General features: G+C 39.8%; 1 pseudogene; it reads right to left on the bottom strand.

Moving 5' to 3' along the window:
• Positions 1-21548, bottom strand: part of LOC121100297 — a 43120-nt pseudogene that overhangs the window by 17859 nt on the left and 3713 nt on the right.

The following is a 21548-nucleotide window of genomic DNA, read 5'->3' as shown; positions in this document are numbered from 1 at the left end:
TTGAGACAAGAAGTATGTCCATTTTAATGCTACTCCAGTCACTCCAGCAGGCTTTTTGTGATGCTATTATTTAGTTATAATTGATTATACAGAGATGCCTTATTTAAGAAAGTACAGTATATAAGCATGTATAATATATATAAGATTATGATTACTTTTATAAAGTTGATTCACCATCGGATTCATTTAAATGTTAGCTTATGTTTTTTGGAAGCTATAAAAATTTGAACTGGGAACTATTGTCTTCAACAGTGTGAAATCTCTATGTATGTATAAATCAATAATTACAAATAAGTAAAATGAATTGCTTCAAACACATGGAAGAATATAAGCCTTAGTATAATTTAAAACTTATAAAATTTATTATTTAATGCTTTGGTATTTTATCTTCTATATAAAGCTATTCCTGGGTATTCATATTTGTCAAATACCTATCGTGGGTATAGTTTTAAAAAAATCTCTCTGTAAGTTCAGTCCATGAGGGATAATGGATTAAAATCATTGTGCCATTAGAGGACTTCCCGACCTAAATTCACCCACCCTGGGCATTAACATAATGAATGCAAAGGACAGATATGAGCAGAGAGGGACCTTTTTCATCCTTTGGGAATCGGAGACTTCTAGTAGAGGACACCTATACTGACTCTTTCAGGAGAGATAGAAGTAAGCTAGACAGTGGGGTGGGAGGGCTGAGCGTTCAAAAAATATCAAGGGATGTATGTGCAGAGACCTGGGAGAATGTGACCAATGTGAGAAATTGCTAATACTCAGTACTGCTGGAACAAAGGGTGCATATGGGACCCTGGGGAGATACACAGGAAGCAGAGCTGCGGCCAAGGTTCGTGAAGAGCTTTGTCAACTATACCGAGGAGTCTGGCCTGTTTTCTACAGGCAATGGGAACTTGCTTGCAATTACATCGTGAAGGAAATACTCCTATCAGGATATTACGAAGTTCTTATCGGTATATTATGGAGGAAAAAACTCAAATACTACTTCTTATATAATGGGTAAGGCAACCTTAAAAAAAAAAAAAAAGCAAAGCACTGGCGTCCTCTTATAAAAAGAGTATCAGTAAATCAGGTTCACAACTAACTTCAATTTTTCTGAGTTTCTTAGATTTTGTTTTTTGTAAAGTACTTTTATCTTGTTTTCAAAGATCCAAAGTATAGAATTGTTTACTTGTTTCTAGCAGCTATATTTTTCCCTTCACAGATTGTCCCTGGCTTTGAATGTGCCTTTTGAAATGGTGTTTTCCAATTTGATTCTCAGGAGTAAGGCCTCAAGCATGAAAAACACGAATTTTTTTTTCTAAGCAGCAAGTGAGCTTTCCTTCTTTCCTGATGTACACAGATGGTTTCGGATGTATCAGTGCTGAGAGCCATTTACAGTCAAAAGATGTTTTGATCTTTGGCAAGCCCTAGAGGGAAGAGGAGATTAATGTCACATGTCCTTCCCAACGTCAGACTGGAGGGAGGGTTGGTAACTACGATGAATGTTCTAGTCTTAAGTTGAAGAGAAACTTGCACTTTGGCAGTATCTGTGCCCGTGACAGTGATGGCTGAGAAAGCACGCCGGGGCTGGGGGCACATCGCTCACCTTGTGTTACAGCGGGGAAGGAGAAGTGAGAGGTCCCCAATTTTGTTTTGGGTGCAAAGTCAAGACTAAAATAGTGCAGTTGTGAGGAATTTAGCTCTGGCTGCTGGGGAGTGAGGGATAGAGAATTCAGCTCCCAGTGTGTACCGCTGAGCTCTTACTCAGAATGTGGACAGTGCACCGCGCGTCAAACCCACCGGCTAGTCATTTCCTCAGAAGGTCTGGGTGGCTATCACACTGTGACTTAGGAGGAAAAGTGGCGAAGAAGGGAATAGAAGGACGTGAACCTGAAGTTCAAAGGGTGACGTTGTGATTCTAACAGGTATAGAATGGAGTAGGCACAGGTGATGACTGAATGAATTAGCTAGTTCAGGAGAGGAAATGTACACTTTGGAAAGTGGGCTATACCTTTTGATTTCTTTCCTTTTGATTGTTTTCTTTCAATTTTTTATATAAAGACCTTTTCAAAATAGCAGTTTAAGATGTCCCAAAGAAGATAAGGGAAGATTTTATTTGAACTGAAATCTGGGCCAGAACTTAAAAAGAAGGGGAATGGTGTATGTATCCTTGGGGTCCTGGCAACGGAAAAGTAATGGCAGTGAGAAAGTTCTCGGGAGGTGGTGAAGTTTCAGAAGTGAGTAAGGATCACTTGTATGGTCATGATTCCCACCCAGAGATTGTCCCTGTGAACTCTTCTCTGCTCAAAATTGGAAGGAATTTGCATTAACATGGGAGGCTATTTTCTTGGAAAAGCCTCTTAGACCTTAAGTAACTTGCAAGAGACTGTTTTGACAAGGTTCATGAAAATGGTGTCAGGAAAAGGAAATTACTTGCTTTAATAACTCTGACATTCTTGGTGTTAAGTGTTTTGCATTCTGTTTGGTGATTTGCATACAGATGGGGCCATGTGGACTCAGAACTGTGTTCCTTTGTGTTTCTTCCCATTTCTAGCGCTACAAGAAAATGAGTCAGACATGCAGATCAAGTTGTCCTAAAAGAGCTAGTGATTTTAATTAGTTGTGAGAGAGAAGTTAACCTAAGTACAGCACTGGGATTCGAGTTGGAAGAATATTCTGCTTAACTGTTTTTATCCTGGCTTAACACCTACAAAACTTCCACGTTGCCATAGGATTTTGGAGCTGCTGGGGCTTAGAAATCATATAGTCCAGGTGGGTCAGGACTTCCAGTCTCCTGGCTTTGGGTCAGCTTTTCCCACTAGCTTGTGCTTTCTCTCTTTACAAAATGTAAAGCACATCAGCTGTCAGTTAAGTATAGGGAATTGGACTATACGATGACCAAAAAAATGCATCCTTGCCAATTTAGATTTTGGTTTTTCTACAGATCTTGTAGTTAATTCATGTGTTATACCTGAACGTAGAGATGGTTGCACGGGACATCTCTGCACCTCCCCTTGTAGACTTGAGGATCCTTGAATCTTTGAAGCCTTTTAGGAACTTATCTTGACACTGCAAAGATACAGAGACAGAATCATACCAGTGTAAACCTTTTTGAGCCTCAAACTCCTGTCTCTAAAATGGAGTATTAAAATTGTCCTTTTGTCTTTTCAGAGTCCAAGGTTTTTGTTCATCATTCCACCTGTCTGGAAGACTCTGCTTTTCTTCCCCTTTCCTTCCTCGAAAAACTCAGCTCGAATTCTAGTTCCTCCAAGTTTCATGATCTTCTTAGCTCCTTTCTATTATTATTCAATTCTTTTGACAAGTAATGTCACTACATGGTATTTTTCTTACACTGTGGTTATTGTTATGTGACTTTTAGCATTTTGATACCTTATATAAGCTCCAGATTGCTTTTAGAAGGTGAAAACCATGACCTTTCCAACTTTACATTTAGCAGAATGCATCTCAGTGTTTACTACATATTGTATGTTTAGCAAATAATTATAATTTTGATTTTATATTGCCATAGGTTTTCTTTGTTTTTAATAAAAATATTTTTATGAAAGTTTAGCAAATGGAGGGGTACATGAAGACATTTATTTTTAAAGTGCAGCATAGTAATTATTTTATTCACTGATTTATTTCTTAGTATGTAAAGTACATCTATAATATTACATCTATAAATTTAATATCTCCATTATTAATTTACCTTATGTTTTAGCTGTAGCATTAGAAAAATATAATTAGGGGCGCCTGGGTGGCACAGCGGTTAAGCGTCTGCCTTCGGCTCAGGGCGTGATCCCAGCGTTATGGGATCGAGCCCCACATCAGGCTCCTCCGCTAGGAGCCTGCTTCTTCCTCTCCCACTCCCCCTGCTTGTGTTCCCTCTCTCGCTGGCTGTCTCTATCTGTGTTAAATAAATAAATAAAATCTTTAAAAAAAAGTGAAAAAAAAAAAAAAGAAAAATATAATTAATCATTATTTTTGGTGACAGTTTCTAAACTCAAAATTTTACAACATCTTGGATCTGTGTTCAAATATGGTCATTTTGATTCTAAAATTAAAATGCTGCTGACCATAAAGTGTCAACTCTTATATAAGCAGGAAAGAAGGTAAATGTATTTTTATTGAAGAGACTTTGGGAAACAAGTCACTTCAAAAGAGATCAAGATTAGAGAATACTTTGTTCTAAACCTACTAGGTGAAATAATAAGTTCTACAATTAATAGGAAGGTAGCTGGTACCCATCAGGTCTTAGAATTGCCTCAAACTTTATGAGGTGATGGGCCCTGAATTTTTATGAGATTTATCTCCAAACCTCTGATTTACGTATGCTTCACAAAGGTAAAGAAATTGCTATTTTTTGCTCATCAGATCCAATCAGCATAATGTCATCAATCTAAGGACCAGTATATTCCTCTCCTATTGCTACTGTGGCAAATTACCACAAAGTTGGTGTCTTACAGTACAAATCTATTATTTTATAGTTATCATGGTCAGAAATTCTAAAATTAAGGTGTCGGCAGGGCTACATTCCTTCTGGAGATTTTAGGGGGAAATCCACTTCCTTGTTGTTGTTGTTTTTTTTTTTTCAGCTTCTCCAGTGTACCTGCATTTCTTAGCTTGTGGCCCCTTCCTCCATCTTCAAATCCAACAGGATAGCATCTTCAAATTTCTCTCTCTCTTCTTCTTCCCTCTCAATCTCTTTCTTTCTGATTTCATCATCATATCATCTTCTTTTCCCTGACTCTGATCTTCCTGCCTCCCTCTATCCTGACCTTGTGATCACCAAACAGAAAAAATTAAACCAGGATAACCCCTTCCCAATGCAGAGATCTGACTCTAGTTATGGGTCTAATGACAATAAGTTGTAGAGATAACGGGCTTCTCCCTTGCGGGGATGAGCCTTGAAAAAATGGGCACCCGCACTGGACAGCTGTTCTAGATGAGGTTAATACAATGTTTTTAAGCAAGGGAGATCTCCCCAGATCATAGCAGAATGAGCTTCTAGCACTGGCAAAAGAGGCTCAGAATTACTTGGAAGTTTTCAAAATTCTAAGTTTCATCCAAGTGCAAACAGATGCCCCTAATTGTCCTCTGACCTCCAGCATCATAACTTTCAAGGGAGACTTTGAGGGGCTGTGAATCCTGCCCATCAAAAAATTAAATTTTGTATTTGCTTTTCAGCAATATTAGTCTTATGAATAAAAAAAATAGAGATTCTTTTAGGGCTACCCTGAAAACTTTTCAGTTCTCTGATGTGACTTGAAACGAGAGTTTAAAGACCTCAGGTTCTCCTTTTTTTTTTTTTTTTTTTTTTTTTTAAGCAAGTCAGTGCACCCAGAAGAATCTAGCTCATACCCCTGTCCTTGTGATGATCTCTATTGACGTATTGACGTAATGGCCAAGTGCAACAGCTGCTTGAGTCCGCAAGGAGCTCCATCACAACCATCCAGAGCTGATAATTTGATTAACTATTAATGCCACTGAATGTCTTGGATTTTTCACATTCCATTTCCCTTTGGCTAGGAATTCAGTACCACATTGAAGTCTGAAGACAGGATCCAAATGGGACTCAAGACCGGAAGCCTCCATATTGCTTGGGAACATGTTAGAAAGGCAAATTCTCAGGTGTTGCCCCAGACATACCGACTCAGAATCTGTGGGAATGGGGCTCAGGGATCTGTGATTTATAAGCCCTCTAGATGATTTTGAGGCCTGTTAACGTTTGAGGAGCAGGAACAACTTTTAGGTTTGCTGAGAGAACTAAAGGAAGAGATTGTAATTATTAACACTTAGACACGTAGAGGAGGAGAGCTTGCAGAGCTGACATCCGGGCCTCTGAGGAGGAGTTGCTTCTTGGTGGTTGGAATCTGAGTTCAGAGGAGCTTCTCCAGGGGCTTGGGATCCACACCTCTGAAGATGGGGCATTCTCTGGAGAGAGTGCTGTTATCTCTGGGGGTGAGGGAGATAGTGGGGCTGGCTCTGCAAGTGTTGGGAGAACTGCAAACGGATTTGCAGCTGCTGCAAGAAGGAACGGCCACTTCCACTGCCAAGGTGAAGAAGCAGGGCTGGCCGGATGCTCATAGGAGCTGCAAGCTAAGTCTCTTCCGCCTCCCCTAGACTTGCATTCTCTCTCTAGTGGCCAAAGTTATAAGAGCCTAGTGTGGATCCAACGCACTATGCAGAAATGTGCCTTGCAGAGTCGTGGCCCAGCATCACAAAAGAAGAGCATAGAAGGGAGAGTTTGAAACAGAGAGACAATAATGTAGTAAGTGATACAGTTCATTGTTGGAGACTCCCATCTAACTTATTTATAAGAAGAAATATGGGACGCGATTAGATATTAACAGAAAATAAATTTTGAGCACATAATTTCCCAAGAGTATTTTTTCAGCCAAAGGATTCATTTAATAAATAAATAATTATTCTTTTAAAGACTTGTGTGTTAGGCCTGATGCTGTGGATTCAGCACCCTGTAAGACAGAAAGGGTCCCTGCCCTCGAGAGTATACATTTTACTAGGAAGGCATTTTAGTTCACGTGTATCATGATATTGCAACTCAAACTTGTATCACCTATACTATTCATAAATACCAGAAAGTTAAATGCAAAAGTAACTGGGAAGCAGAAGCTGATAAAATGCTGTGACTGCTCTCTTGATTTCAACTGTGATTATCGATAAGGTTTCATTGTTCTTACTGGTCTTAATAAGTGGCACAAATTTATACATATGTAAGCTTGACAATAAAATATTAACAATACAGCGGATGGCTGCTCCAGAGTGCACATCTAGTTATGCGACTTCTCTCGTAATTGTCTGGCCCACGTACCACTTAAGTTCTTACACAGATTCCTTAGTGAAGAACCAGAAATCGCTTTGGAAATAAAGAGCTCAGTTCTGAGAGTCCCTTCGTAAAGAAGCTGGGGAATCAATTCCTGTGGCCAATTCCTCAGTGAGGAAGATCAGGTTGGCTGAGGGGTTTCTGGATGCAGGAGGTTTTTAGACTTTGTTTGTAAGTGGCTTCCAGGGATTTGGCTTGAATTTACAGTGTATGTTTATCTGAAGCCCCCAAAGACAGATGTATATGAACACTTATCTATCATCTTGTAATCAAGGGGGAAATGAGCTACAGATTTCTTGATTTCTTTGCCAGAGGCAATAACTTTCCTCCAGTAACATAAACACAGATGCAGGGAACCATTCCATTTAAACCTCTTCCAAAGTTCATGGATATTTTCTCTTGATATGACTAGTTCTGGTGCTCAGTTTGGGTTTAAATTTTTTTTTTTAAAGATTTTGTTTATTTGACAGAGAGAGAGAGGGTACAAGCAAGGGAGCTGTAGGCAGAGGGAGAGGGAGAAGCAGGCTCCTTGCTGCGCTGAGAGTTGGACATGGGACTCCATCCCAGGACCTCAGGATCATGACCTGAGCCGAAGGTAGACACTTAACTGACTGAGCCACTCAGGCGCCCCTAGAATGTTTTTAAACTATCTATTTTGATACAGTGGACTTGTTTAAGAGTAAAACCATCATGGGTAATAAACAATGGACTTTAACCTTCAGCTACAAAAAGCCAAAATATTATTACCTTAAAATGATAAAGCACTGTGATGTCCAAAGCACCTTTTCATGGATTATCTTTTTTTGTTGTTGTTGTTATTAAGACAATCCTGTAAGATAGCAAGGGCAGCCATTATCACCATCACTTTACAGATGAAAAAACTGAGTCCTCAACAGGTTAAGTGATTGCCTAAGGACGTAAACTGATAAATGGTGGATTTAAAACTGGGACCTGAGCTAACTTTTAAAATACAAGTTCTGATTTATAAGCATTTTGCATGGTATTCCAATAAAAAAATTATAAAACTGAATATGTCCTTGCCTCAAAATAGGATGTAATCAAAGACAGAACAATGAACCAGAGACCTGGATCCGATCCCAGTTTGCCAACGGACTGAGTGATTTTGGACAAGCAGCTCTTCTTTCAGGGCCTAGTTTTATCACCTATACAAAGAAAGTGTTGAACTATATCATCTGTAGTGTCTCTTTCAGACCTAACATTGTATGAAATAATTGGTGTTCAACTATCTAAGTTCTAGATTTTTCTAAGTGATTAATTCCCCTCTACATCCCATGTCTAGTCCACGTACTCCTGCCCCCATATACATCTGACTAACTGAGGAGATAATCTCATACATGTGAACTGGGCAGACCTCAAAATTCCAACTGCCAGAATATCTCCCCCATGAGTTTGCCACCATGCTCTTGCCTTATCTAACGTTGCCAGAAACACCCCACATAGAGCCTCTTTTTGAGGGCTCATGAGAAAATTGGCAGATACTGTGTATTAATTTGCTAGGGCTGCTGTAACAATACCACAGACTAGGTGGCTTAAATAACAGAAATTTACTTTTTCACAGTTCTGGAGGCTAGGAGCCAAGATCAAGGTGTTGGTAGGTCTAGTTTCTCTTGATACCTCTCTTCTTGCTTTGCAGATGGCTGCCTTCTCACTGTGTCCTCATATGTTAACCTCTGGGTCAGTGTGTTATCTGTTTTTTTATTTCTTTTTCTAAAGACATTAGTCGTGTTTGGATTATATGTATGTATTATATATACGTGTGTGTGTATATATATAGTCTCACCCTAATCACTTCACTTAAACTCAGCTACCTCTTTAAAGACACTGTGTCCAAATGCAGTCACATTCTGAGGTACCAGGGGTAAGTTCTTAACATATGAATTTGGGGGGAGACTTAATTCAGCCTGTAACATATTGACCCTGGAAAGATTTCTTTACAACATTCTCTAGGAGTAAGGGAATAAAACCATAATGTAGACCACCAAAGTAGAGATGGATATAACTGGAGGAAAAGGTATAAAATCTGGAAGGGAGGGTTGTTGATGAAGTGGATTGGGGTACCCCGAAGACACCCTTTACTGAAAGTAGGCTGTACTCACTGCTGTTCTTATAGAGGTAATGACTCGGATGACAAGAAATGAATTTAACTTATGATGTCTCTTAAGAATAATTACTCCTTTGTGTCAATGCTTTGGAGCGGTCCCGTTAGAAAAATGAAACAGTATTCTGTGTTTTCAGCCTCAGAATTCTCTCTTTTCCCTCATCCAAAAGACATATACCTTAATTGTGTTTTAGTTCAAGACCACAAGCAACTTTTCACTGAAGATATCTCTCTGGCCATAGAGACAGTCTACTAAACAAGCAGATAATTCATTTGCCTCAAGTAGATTTGCACATTTTCAGTTTTTCATCCCAAACGTAGACATGACATGTATGTCATGACTCACAAAATGTCTAGATTGCACTGTCTAACATGTTAGCCACTAGCCATTTAAATTTAAAGTTGAACTGATTAAAATTAAATAAAATATAAATTTAGTTCCTCGGTTGCACCAGCCATATTTCAAGTGCTCAGTAATCATGGATGGCTACCATATGCGACAGTGCAGATGGAGAACGTTTCCATTATCACAGAACGCCTATTGGATAACCACTGATCTAGATTATTTTTCACATAGATACCTGTTGATAAAATACATTCCCCATTTAATGGGACCAAACTTCTGCTGTAAAATATTTTGTTCTTGTATCGGTTAGCAATGTATTCAGCTATAAATAACAAAAACTCAACTAGAGTGGCTTAAACAAAGGAAAGTTTATTATTCCTATTTTAGATTCAGCTGTTCACCAGTGTCAGAGCTCCTATCACCATGATTTTTTTAGTGTTTCCTTCATGGTTGAAAGGTGGCTACTTTGGCTCCAATCATTGCATCCATATTTAAGATAAGACCAAGGTGCGGGGCATCTGGGTCATTCAGTTGGTTAAATGTCCCGCTCTTGGTTTTAGCTCAGATTATCATCTCAGGGTCATGATCTTAGGTCATGAGGTTGAGCCTTGTGTCGGGCTCCACGCTGGGTGTGGAGCTTAAGATTAAGATTCTCTCTCTCCCTCTACCCCTCCCCACCGGCGCTCTCTCTCTCTCTCTCTAAAATATGAAAAATAAAAATAAATAAATAAATAAAAATAAAAAATGAAGAAGAAGAAGAAGGTGACAGGAAATGTGTGGCGTCTGTATCAGGAAAGAAAAAGCTTTCCCAGAAATCCCTTAGGCAACTTTGGCATCTATGTAAGCCACAAGGATTTTCTATGCCCACTCATGGAATATGGTTAGGAATAATGGATTGTGAGTCATGGTTAGGACAGCCAAGCAACAGGCAGTGTCTTCCACAGCTTTCTAATAGGATTTGTGAAAAATAGTTCCTGATATCACAGGGACATTAGTAAGAAGCAAGAGATTATATCCCATCATTCCTCTAAAGAGGACAAATATTGAGGGTCTGGATTTTCTTCCTAGTCAACAATTCATATTCCCAACATTTACAAAATAGGAAGTGTGGCTACCTCTATCTGAATTATATATACTGACTATGATAATGATTGTGAGTACATAGAACGATTGAGAAAGTATGTCTGTTACTTGAAAGCAGTGTGACAAAGTGGAAAGTGGGTAGATTTTCTTTCACCTATTGATGTTATTAGTAAGTTGAGCAGGTCCCTTATCCTAAATTTGATAATCTGCAGGATGGAGATTGTTGTGAAATCAAATGAGCCAACCCCTGTGAAATGTGTCTGGCGTGGACTAGCCACCTCACAAACATTACTTCTGTATTCTACTTCTTTTCATACAGTGTGCAGAGTGGTTTCAAACTGAGCTTTCAGAAATGATCACATAAAATGTCATAAAATTTCCAAATACAGATTGAAGTCTTGACGTGAAGTATTAGCCTAATTACAAGTACTCAGAAAAAGTACCTTGAGTCCTTTGTTTAAATCTGGTGATGTCCACTTATCACCATGTGTTCTTTTATTTCCCTGAAGTTAAAAATTACTGAGAAGAATTAGAGATTTATTTTTTCCCCTTAAATTTCCTTTATTTAGTTAACATGAAGATCTGGACATAATTGACAGTAAAATCGACCTCTGCTTAGTGAGCTTCAGAAACTAAATTGTCTCCGAGAGGAAACACCCATGGAAGGGGAGGTGATCAGAGGAACAAATGTGGGGAATGATAACAGGCAGGTTTTCTGTTTCCTCAGCAACTTCTAGCCAAGAAAGATGGTTGTCACAAGGAATGAGCTGGGCGCCAGAAGAAGCCATTCTGGAGAAAGAGGAAGGGGCTAATGAAGATTTACAAAAGGACGAAATTTATCTAATATTAACAATGAGAGCCTTGGGGCCATCCAGCCATCCTCAGGCTGAGCAAGGCGGAGAGAAAAGTGCACAGTTAGAGCACTCATTTTGAATTGCTATAGTGGCCACCTGGGGCTGCAATCAGCTTAATTATACCTACAACAAAAGGAGTAGCATGAGGGAAACAGGTATATCTGAGGAAAATCTGTAAATAGTTGCTCGGGTGGAGAGGAATCGGAGAATCCTAGATTTCCGTTGTGAAATTAAATGGGTCACAGATTCTACTGGCTCTTGCAATATAGGAAGGATCTTGAAGGTGGACAAAGGAGCTTTCTCGTTTGTTGCTGTTGTTCAAATTGAAGTCTTCCCAAAGACTGTCTTAGGCACCCTACTTCTGAGATGAGACTCTTTACTTGGAATGCTTGGTACACGTAAACAGCAAGAAGGAATTCACAGAAGGGTAGTTAGAATGGCCGAACACAATGAGAGCAAGAAGAGTGATAGGTAACTTTGGCTAGACAGTGAGGAGGAGGATGGTAAGCATTTTGTTCCATATTTGGAAAGCAGTAAACAGTGAGGGCCAAAGGGAATTATTTGCTGTGTTACTTGGGGCATAATGAAGCGTAACAAGGTAAAATGAAAGTAAGGAGAATTTAGTGAGTATTTGAAATGCCTCCCGCCAGGAGCAACTACAGGTTAGCCTTCTTAGAATAGGCCTAATTTAGCACAACCGGCTTTCTCTGGGATTGAATGCTATCTATTTCACGGTAGAATCCTCTCTTGCAGAGAGCGCTTTTACTGATGATTTAAGACTGCCTTAGGCTGTCTCTAGAAATAATGTTGCAAGAAGCAACGCTGTTGTTTTGCATATTCAGCCATTTAAAACTGCATGCTTTTCCCCCTTCTTTAACAAACACTATCTTGGTTTGGGTAACCACAAAGGTGGAGCTTGAAATAAAGATTTAGTGCACATAATTTGGGAGTGATTTCAGGAAGTAGGAGGAAAAAAAGGAGGAGTAAGGCGGGAGAAGGAGAAATGCTAATAAAGGTTGCATTCTAAATTCTCTACTATTGTAGGCAATGAGGGTTCAACTCACAGAATGCTTTCTAGAATTCTCTCTTAGGCTTGGGGAATGGCAGCATTTATCCACTGGCTTCCCCTGTCATTGGCTGAAGGTAACCCTCAGAGATGTTAACTGCCCAGTACTTCAGACGCTGGGTTCCCACAGATTTGGCAAAAGGTCCTAAGCAGAAAAGCAAAGGTTCCTGTGGTGGGAAGCTGTAGGTTACATGGAAGCGTCTGCTACAGATGTAAAATCCGAGGTGGGCCGAGCAGATGGACTCAAGTCTCCAGGAACATCTGCTACAAACCCAGTTTACGTCCCTAGGCATCGAACTCATGCGATTCAGACTTGTTTAGATGGAGGACAAAGCACGTCATGTGGCAGCTTTGACACTGCAATGTCAGAGATGGTGCCCTTCCTTCAAAGCCCGCCTTTTTCATACTTGCAGCATCTGCATACTCTTTCTTAAGATGCCCTCTTGGGACTTCATGAACTACCAACTATTTTCCCAGTTTTACGCAGAAATTATAATTCTCTGTGTTGCCATCATTTTTTTCAAATTTGTCTCATTGAGTACGTTGCCAAACAAGCAGCTACTCCATGATCTTCGGTGCAACTCCTTACTGAGGAAAGTGGTTTGCATTTAGTATCTATTCAATAAGTGTAGCTGATTAGTTTGTTTATCATTTATATTCATTTTTCAGAAATTGGAAGTGCAATATGTGCACATGTTAAAAATTCAAGCAGTGCAAACGTTTATACGAGAAGTCATTCTTCCTTTTACCTTGGGCTTCCAGTGCCCCTTCTCGGATATAGTCAGTGTTAATAATTATTTATTATTCCAGAAATTGTCTGTGGATATGCAATTTTTATATATCCATTAAAATGCAAATGAGATCATGTTGTATACATGACCTGTACCTTAGTTTCACTGGACAAATATGTCAAACATTGTTCAATAACAGCACATACAGACCTACCTCATTCAATGTAATGGCCATCTGGAGTGCCACTGTACAGATGTGTTATTCATCAATATGATTTTTCTGCTTTCCTAAATATTTCTGGCACTATCATGATCATAACATGGCAGTTGATTTCTCTGTCTTATCAGCCGGTGTAGACTCAGATCTATTGTGGTATATTAGTTTTTATTGTGGTAACAAATTACCACAAGTTTAGCAGTATAGAACAGCGCCAATTTATTATCTCTCAGGTTCTGTGGGTCAGCATTCTGGGGATGGGTTTGTCTGGTCCTGTCTTCAGACTGACCAACCTGAAAATCAAGATGCCAGCTGGGGCTGTAATCTCATCTGCGGCTTGAGGTCCTCCTCCAAGCTCACTAGCTGTTGTCCAAGGTCATTCCCTTGCAGCTGCGTGACTGCGGGTCACCTTGCAAGGCACCAGCTGAGGACCGCTCTCAGGTCCCAGCAGCTGCCGTTGTCCAGACACAATGAAAAACAGGGCTGTTTGCTTCTTTCAAGCCAGTTGGAATGTCTGGTTCTGCTTTTTGTCTCTTTTAAGGGCTCACCTGATTAGGTCAAGCTCACCTACAATAATCTCCCTTTTGATTTAAATCAGCTGATTAAAGTCAACTGATTAAAGATCATAATCATATCTGCAAACTTCCTTTTGGCCATATCATGAGAGTGAGGTTTCACCATATTCACAAGTCTTGCCCACACTTAAGGGGAGGGGATCGGGGGTCCATTTTAAAAGTTTACCCACAAACTGCAGTAACAAGCACCTCTAAAATATCGGTGGTTTACAACATGAAGGCTTATGTTGCACGCAAGCTACATGTCCATCATGGGATCTCAAAGGGCTTTGCTTATCGTTGCCATGCAAGGACCTATACAGATAGAACACTCACCTTTTGAACATCGCTGATGGCCATGCCTTGGGAAAAGAGAGGTTTGGAGAGCCTGACCTTGACAATGCTTTACTCACAGTTTACTGGGCAGAATTACATGAGGTTACATCTACCCACATGAGGACCAGGAAGTGCAATACTACCAAATGCCTAAGAAACTGGAATATCTGGCCAACTGTTTTCATCGATTTAAAATAGATCTAGGTTGTCACAGGCAGGCTGATGTGGTACTCGACTATCTTCCTCAGGAAGATCCTCTGAAATACGATCCTTTCAATGTGGATCAGATGTGATCCTCTCAAACTCACATTTGATAGCACGGGTGCTCCGTTTTGAGACCTCTCATGATTATCTAGTGGTAGATTTCAAAGGGTAGTTAGAAGGGAGGTGAAATATTTTGCTTCTCTAGTTAAAGAATAATCTGTTTTAATGTGTGAAAGTTTCATGTTTGAGAAAGTTGTCAGTTGAAGGCTGTGTGACAGCTCTGTGCCTTTTAGCTACAGGATTTATGATGAGAGTTTCTGTTATGTAGTAATAGACCTTGACAGCATCCAAACCACCGGGGAATGGAACAGCTAATCCAGACAGCAAAACAAGGTAGCATGTAAGAGACCTGATGAGCAGGCAGCAAAAATATGTCAATAATAAAAGCTGCTGGTGAGGGGTTATCTTCCTCTCTGAATTACTTCACACGTCTTTGCTAGCTTCCTTTCCAGAATCTTAATCTTAGAAAGAACCTTAAAGTCCAACATTCTGTGCACTCTGCACATCCAGTTCGAGTGGACATCCAGTTTTTGTGTGAATGTATCTAAAAATGGGACCTCACTACCCACTGAGACCATGTGTTCGTTTTGTGTAAGTAAAAATTTCAATTACATATAGTGGAGAAAGAATTCTATAAGTAAGCTCCAAGTATTCAGCAATAATAAATAAACAATAATACATATTTTTCTATTCTTGTTGCAGCTTTTTCCCATCCACATTTTTTTTGCTCTGTTATTTTAAAGCAAATCCTAGGGACACCTGGGTGGCTCAGTCGGTTAAGCACCTGCCTTTGGCTCAGGTCATGATCCCAGGGTCCTGGGATCGAGTCCTGTTATCAGGCTCCCTGCTCAGCGGGGAACCTGCTTCTCCCTCTGTCTGCTGCTCCCCCTGTTTGTGCGCATGCTCTCTTTCTCTCTGATAAATAAATAAACAAACAAACAAATAAATAAATAAATAAAATCTTAAAAAAAATTAAAGCAAATCCTATTCATCAACTTTTTAAGCTCATATATTTTCTAGCAAGTGTATCTAATACATAAAGATTACTTTTACCCGTTACTTATCAACCATTTAATTTTTAGATGACTCTACTTATGAAAAACTTCTTCCTTGAACACTGTGCTGAAAATGAGCTTCCTATAAATTTGGCTCGTTGACCCTGGTTTGTCTTTTTGAACAATGCAGAATAGCTTCTCTCTCATAAGACTGTCTTGCAATCAGCAAATATTTAAATTCTGTTTGTGTGGATTATGATATCTCCCTTTCCACCCTGTCCCTCTCAAAACTGTTTGTCATCAAATATAATATATTTTGTTTAGTCGTCAGGCTTATGATGAGATTTCGTACTATCTTAGTTATGCTTCTCTGAACACATTCTAAATGGCCATGTATCTTTCTTAAAATGAGGTATCAGAATATAACTCAATCCTCTAGAGATGGTCTGACCACTGAAATGTGCAGTGCTGTTTCCCTTGGTCTGGAAACACATGCAGGGTAAGTTTCTTAATAGGAAAACTGTTGATTTATTTCTAGCTTTTAGTCAGCTGAGACAACTCAGTATTTTTTTTTACATAAATTGTTACAAAATGACTTCTTTTTATAAGCATTGTATTGATTTTGCTGAATCTAAATGCAGACTTAGCATTTTTATCCTGTTTGAATTTTATCTTATTAGTTTTCACTTGTCTCAACTCTGTCATTCAAAAAATTAGCCAGTTCAAAAATCCTGGCTCTACACACTAGCTGTGTATCATGAATGGAGGCCCTTACCTTTCTCACCCTTAATTCTTCATCTTTACAATGAAGGATATAATAGTACCCACTTCATAGGGTTTTTGTAAAGAATAAATCAATTAGTATACAAAATGCTTAAAATTCCTACCCCTAGCCCGGTGTAAGGATTCAGTATATATCACCCATTATTATTAATTAAACATGTTAATAGAGCTGGGTCAGTGGCAGAACTGGGAGATCATGGATCAACACTGTTTGGGAAGAGTCATTCAACCAGCCAAAAATCTACCTAAATGTTTTATGATCCAAATGTTTGTCTTTTTTTAAGATTACCATATAAAACTTTTTAAAAATGCCTTGTTGATATCAAGATACACTATTTTTCTGCCTTTCAATTAATTTTCACATTAATTAATTATTGATTAATCAGAGTAATAACCATAAGAAAAAAATCAGAAGTGAGCTTATTCCCTTTCTTTTGAAAATCAGATTGTAATCATCATATTTGGCCTGAAATAAACACTACCTCAGGCCTCAGTATCTTTTATGGATTCATAAGCCAAAGTTGGTTAGTTTTCCTGAAAAGCAATGATCACCCCAAACTAAAGAAGTAATATCCTAAGACAGATGGCTTGAAAAGAGCAGCATAGGACATGTGGAAGAAAATCTGTAGAACATGTTCGATAAAAAAAGAAGATCTAAACTAAGTCAGAAAGTCAGACTGCTAAAGGTTATCACCACTGCCTTTGGGAGTGACAGGGCTCAGAATGAGTGTCCCAAGAATATGCCACTTGGACATGCGTGCTAGTTTGAGGTGAAGACAATCAAAGCCCAGAAGACTCACACAGGGCTTTTACTTTCCCCTTAACTGCCTAAAGGAATTTTGGTAGATGGCCTGGTCCAGGAAGAGAGCTATCACCAAAGATAACTACAAAGAATATGGGCTAGGAGTGGTAAACTGGGGGGAACTCAGCAGGGTTTGTCTGTTCAAAGTCCTCTCTGTGTCCTATCATCTCTGCATGGTCCCACAAACATTTATTTACCAAACATTTGCTCTTCCCATATTCCTGTAGATTGAAGTCCCCCAGACTTATCCCTCCTTCTTAGCTCAGAATGACAGATAAACTTCGATTGTCTGATTGCATGTGGGTCTCATATTCTTACGGGGCCCTGTACATTCATAATTAATTTTTTTCTCCTGTTAATCTGTCTCATGCCAACTTAATTGTTAGGCCAGCCAGAAAACCTAGAAGGGTAGAGGGAAAATTCTCCTCCCCTACAGTTGGCATAGTCAGCAGGATTAACCTTACTGGTTGGACATTGCCCGCTCTGGGACTGCTGCAGCTGAGAGATCCTGGAACCTCTGACAAGAGGTGGGCAGAAGGTAAAGATTCTTACCCTATCCGTTTCCTGGGTCTCTGCCTGCAGGGTCCAGTGAAAGCAAGAGTGGTGAGGGTTGCTTTTTTTCTTTTCTAAATTTAGATTAGTGGGCGAAAATATTTGTGGAACTAGTTTCTTGGGTATAGTGACTCTGGTGAAGATTTGTTATGAGTACTCCTGATTTTTATTGATCCTTTTCTCCCTAGAGATGGTCGTGGTTTTTCTTTGTCTTGTACGTTGTTTGTCATAGGAAGGGAAATCATAGGCAAAACTCAGGCATAAGCCCTTTACGCCTGGTATTTGAGCTGACTTGCAGGTTGGTGAATTCACAGTTCTCATCAGAACAGGATCTGTGTAAACAAACTTTGATGTGGGTTAACGTGCACATGAGGTGAAGGCCGTTGCTGAGGGATGTCTTGGAAGCCAAAGTGGCAAAATTGGTGAGTACAGGTAAAGTGCTTAAGAGCTAGTAGAGTGCTTGTCCCCTAACCCAAAGACTCCTGTGTTAGGATAAGTTGGCCAGAGAATGGATTAGACTGACACTAGGTCATCTGCCAACCTCAAGAAAATTTCTGTGCAGTGAGATACACTGTAAAAATACCACACAACTTCCAATCCAGCAGCACATTCTTCTTAGGTATTAGTTTGGCTCTGAGAGAACCAAGGCTTAGATAAAGTTGTTAATGTGCATATAAGAAAAACTAGGTGAGGTTTTCCTGTCATCTTGTTCTATGTCCTGAGAGCTTGACTTTGTGACCATTGAGAACATTCTTTTTTGGTCTGCACCAACGAGCACATAAGTTCAAGGTGCACATACCAGCATGTATCCTGCTGGACAGTTAAAGAGACTGGAATTCTGAGACATGAAGTCACAAGCTGCACTCTCTTTGTCCCACTGTGCCAGCAATCAGAGGGGTTTGTCACAAGAGGTCCCAGTCCTCCGTAAGGGGCTTTGTTGTCTCAAAATTTCATTGCTTTGTTAGTGCTAGAAAAAAATCCCATTCCAATAGCACCTGCCTGGTGTCACAGAATAACAAGTCCGTAACTGGAGGTGTTTCATGTTCTCATGGCAAACCAGAAATATTATTTTCATTATACCATTCTTACCACTTGTGGCAATGAAGGACTTTTATTTTCTTAGACTATCTTGGGAGTGAACTTTCTGAATCATGGGAGCTGCATCCTCTACCCACTCCAGGGATGTCTCTTGCATCCATAGTAAAGATTTATTCTAAGCCTGGAAAGTTACCTCTAGGTTTTTCCATGAAATGGTTTATTAAATTAAGTCATTATTGAAATAAATATACCATTGGAGATTTTACTTGTCCATAGTCCAATGATCGAGCTTTTTGAATTGGAAAAACTTCTATATTTGAAAAAATTTTAGAGAGCCCTCATCCTAGATACCTATCTTATTGGTACCCATGGGAAGATCAGATTGAAAAAAAGATTTAAAGAAGTGTAATGGCTAGCCTTAGCCCTATTCCCTCAATAAGATGAAAGAATAGAAGAAATTGGACTTAGAACAAAAATTTAAAGCTGCATCTAACATAAATTCCCTTCTTCTCCCTCTGATGTGCCCCTTACTCCCAACTCTCTGTCCCTGTCCTTGCAGAAGATCTTTTGGGTCTCTGGGTCCCCAGCTAAACCCCCCACCCCCCTCTTAAAACCCAGCTCCATCTTCTCAGCCAGTTCTCTTAGATTCTGGAATTCTTCCAACTTCCCCAGAAAAATCCCTTAAACACGCAGCTGCCTGTTTTGACTTTCCTTTTTTTTTTTTTTTTTAAAGATTTTATTTATTTATTCGACAGAGATAGAGACAGCCAGCGAGAGAGGGAACACAAGCAGGGGGAGTGGGAGAGGAAGAAGCAGGCTCATAGCGGAGGAGCCTGATGTGGGGCTCGATCCCATAACGTCGGGATCACGCCCTGAGCCGAAGGCAGACGCTTAACCGCTGTGCCACCCAGGCACCCCTGACTTTCCTTTTTAAACAAGATTTACTGATGGCCCTCAGACTTGATCTCCAGGCGTGGGTTATACGGGTTATTCACATAAATACTACAAGCCAGGAAGTGAATTTATCAGAAGTACCCCAGGCAGGCAGTAGGGCTTGCTTTGCTGTCTCTTGTAATTCCTTTTACCTTCCGGGGCTCTGCAATCAGGCTCTACCACCTTCAGGCATTCCTGTGCAATGTCCTTTGTGGGTGTATCCTGGACCTGCACCACAGAGAATTCATGTCGCCTGGACAGCAGCAGAGCTTTTAAATTATAAAGCCCTTTACCTCTACTCTCAGAAGATCCTACCAAATTTAGAGAGGAGTTAGAAAGATTAGTGGTCATTCACAACTCTACTCACAGGGAGCTAGATTGGTTGCTAAGAGGTATTCTTCTTGTCCATGATTATACTGTGGTTACCAGACAAGTCAGAAGTCAGATGGCCCCCTGGGGGAAAACCCCCTTCACAGAGGAAACAGATGGCTAGAATTTCTCCCACATACTCTTACAAATAACCAGGAAATAGCTCTGATGGAGGCTCATAGTCAAGGTTTGATAGGAGCAAAGTAGAGGCTTTTCTCCCTAAAGTAAATTGGTCTAAGGTTGAATTTTGCACTCAGAAAGAAGGATAGCATCTGAAGGTCGTTGCGTTGAGCACTTTATACAGACTTCTTAAAGGTATTCTGCATTGAACCTGTAAGCTCTAGAACATAAAAATCTTTTAATTTCTGCTCTAGTGGGAAATTTGCTCCCTGATATCTCTATCTATCTATCTATCATCTATCTATATCGCAATTAAAAATAGAAAGGGCTGTCCAGCCAACCTCTCAGTGTGATAATAGAGGCAGCTACTCAGTTTTTTGAAAATTACAGGAATACAAGAAAAAAAAAGTTAAATGAAAGAATTCTTGCTTTGCAGTTTGAATCTTGAGAAAGGCAAAAGCATGACTCTGAGAGTAACTTAGGCTCCACTTGGACCCCTCCCTGTTTGGCTCCAGACAATTACAAATACTGCAAAAAAGAGAGGAAAGTTCAAGGAACAGTCTCCGTAGTCTCCATCACTCCCAGAAGGTTCGTTGTTCTTCTCCTATGGGACAATTCCCCCTCAAATGACATGGTCAGCTGATCCTCAGTAGCACCCCAGAGCTCATCATTAAACTTAACATAGAGGATTGGAACTGGATTTCTTAATTGACACTGATGCGACTTTCTCTACCATCTGCTCAGGATTTATGTTTATTTGTTGCCTCTGATTCTATTCAAGGTATTGGAGTCTCTGGGCAGCTTATTTCATTGACCATATCTCAGCCAACCCCAATATCCTTAGGCTCTCCTTAATACTCATCATGGCTTTCTAGTGTCCCAACTCCTTTTGGTAGAGATTTTTTTAATGTAAATTTAATGCCACTATAAACCGCAATGAATAAGGCATTTTTGTTTTCCTGCCCTCAGATCAAACTTTAAATTTCTACCTCCCTTATTGGAAGCTCATCTTAATTTAAATTCCTTAGAAGAGGATGAGTCTTTAAAAGCTGTCCTGATTAGTCTCTAGGCTACACATGCAAATAAAATTGGATTGTTACTGAATGTGGAGTCTGGGCGCCTTGCATGGAAAAAGATAAACTGTTTCCATCAGTGGTCCTATATTCTCTCTCCAGGGATGCAGAAGGAGGAATTGAACCTCTAATAGACTGTTGCAGCAGGGTGTTACTTGTCTTTCCTTCCTCACCCTCTGGCTCTCCAATGTTGCCTATAAAGAAAGAAGATAAATTTGATTCAGATGGGAACCGAATCTATTGATCTGTGTAAGACCTAAAAGCCATAAACTCTTGTGACTCCTTGCTACCCTCACAGTCCCTAATCCAGCTACTATTCTTACCTCAGTTCCTGCTGCTGCTGCTGTCAGTTTATAGTGATTGCCCTCTACTCATCCTTTTTTATCCTATTGCATCTTGACTCTCACTTTCTTTTTGCATTTACATTTAGAAGGAGACAGTTAACATGGACTCGCACACTTCAGAGGTATCCCTCAAT

Source organism: Ursus maritimus, unplaced genomic scaffold (genome assembly GCF_017311325.1).
Source record: "Ursus maritimus isolate PB19 unplaced genomic scaffold, ASM1731132v1 scaffold_36, whole genome shotgun sequence".
NCBI lineage: Eukaryota > Metazoa > Chordata > Mammalia > Carnivora > Ursidae > Ursus > Ursus maritimus.
The sequence above is the reverse complement of the archived record's forward strand: the minus strand, read 5'-3'. Positions and strand labels throughout refer to the sequence as shown.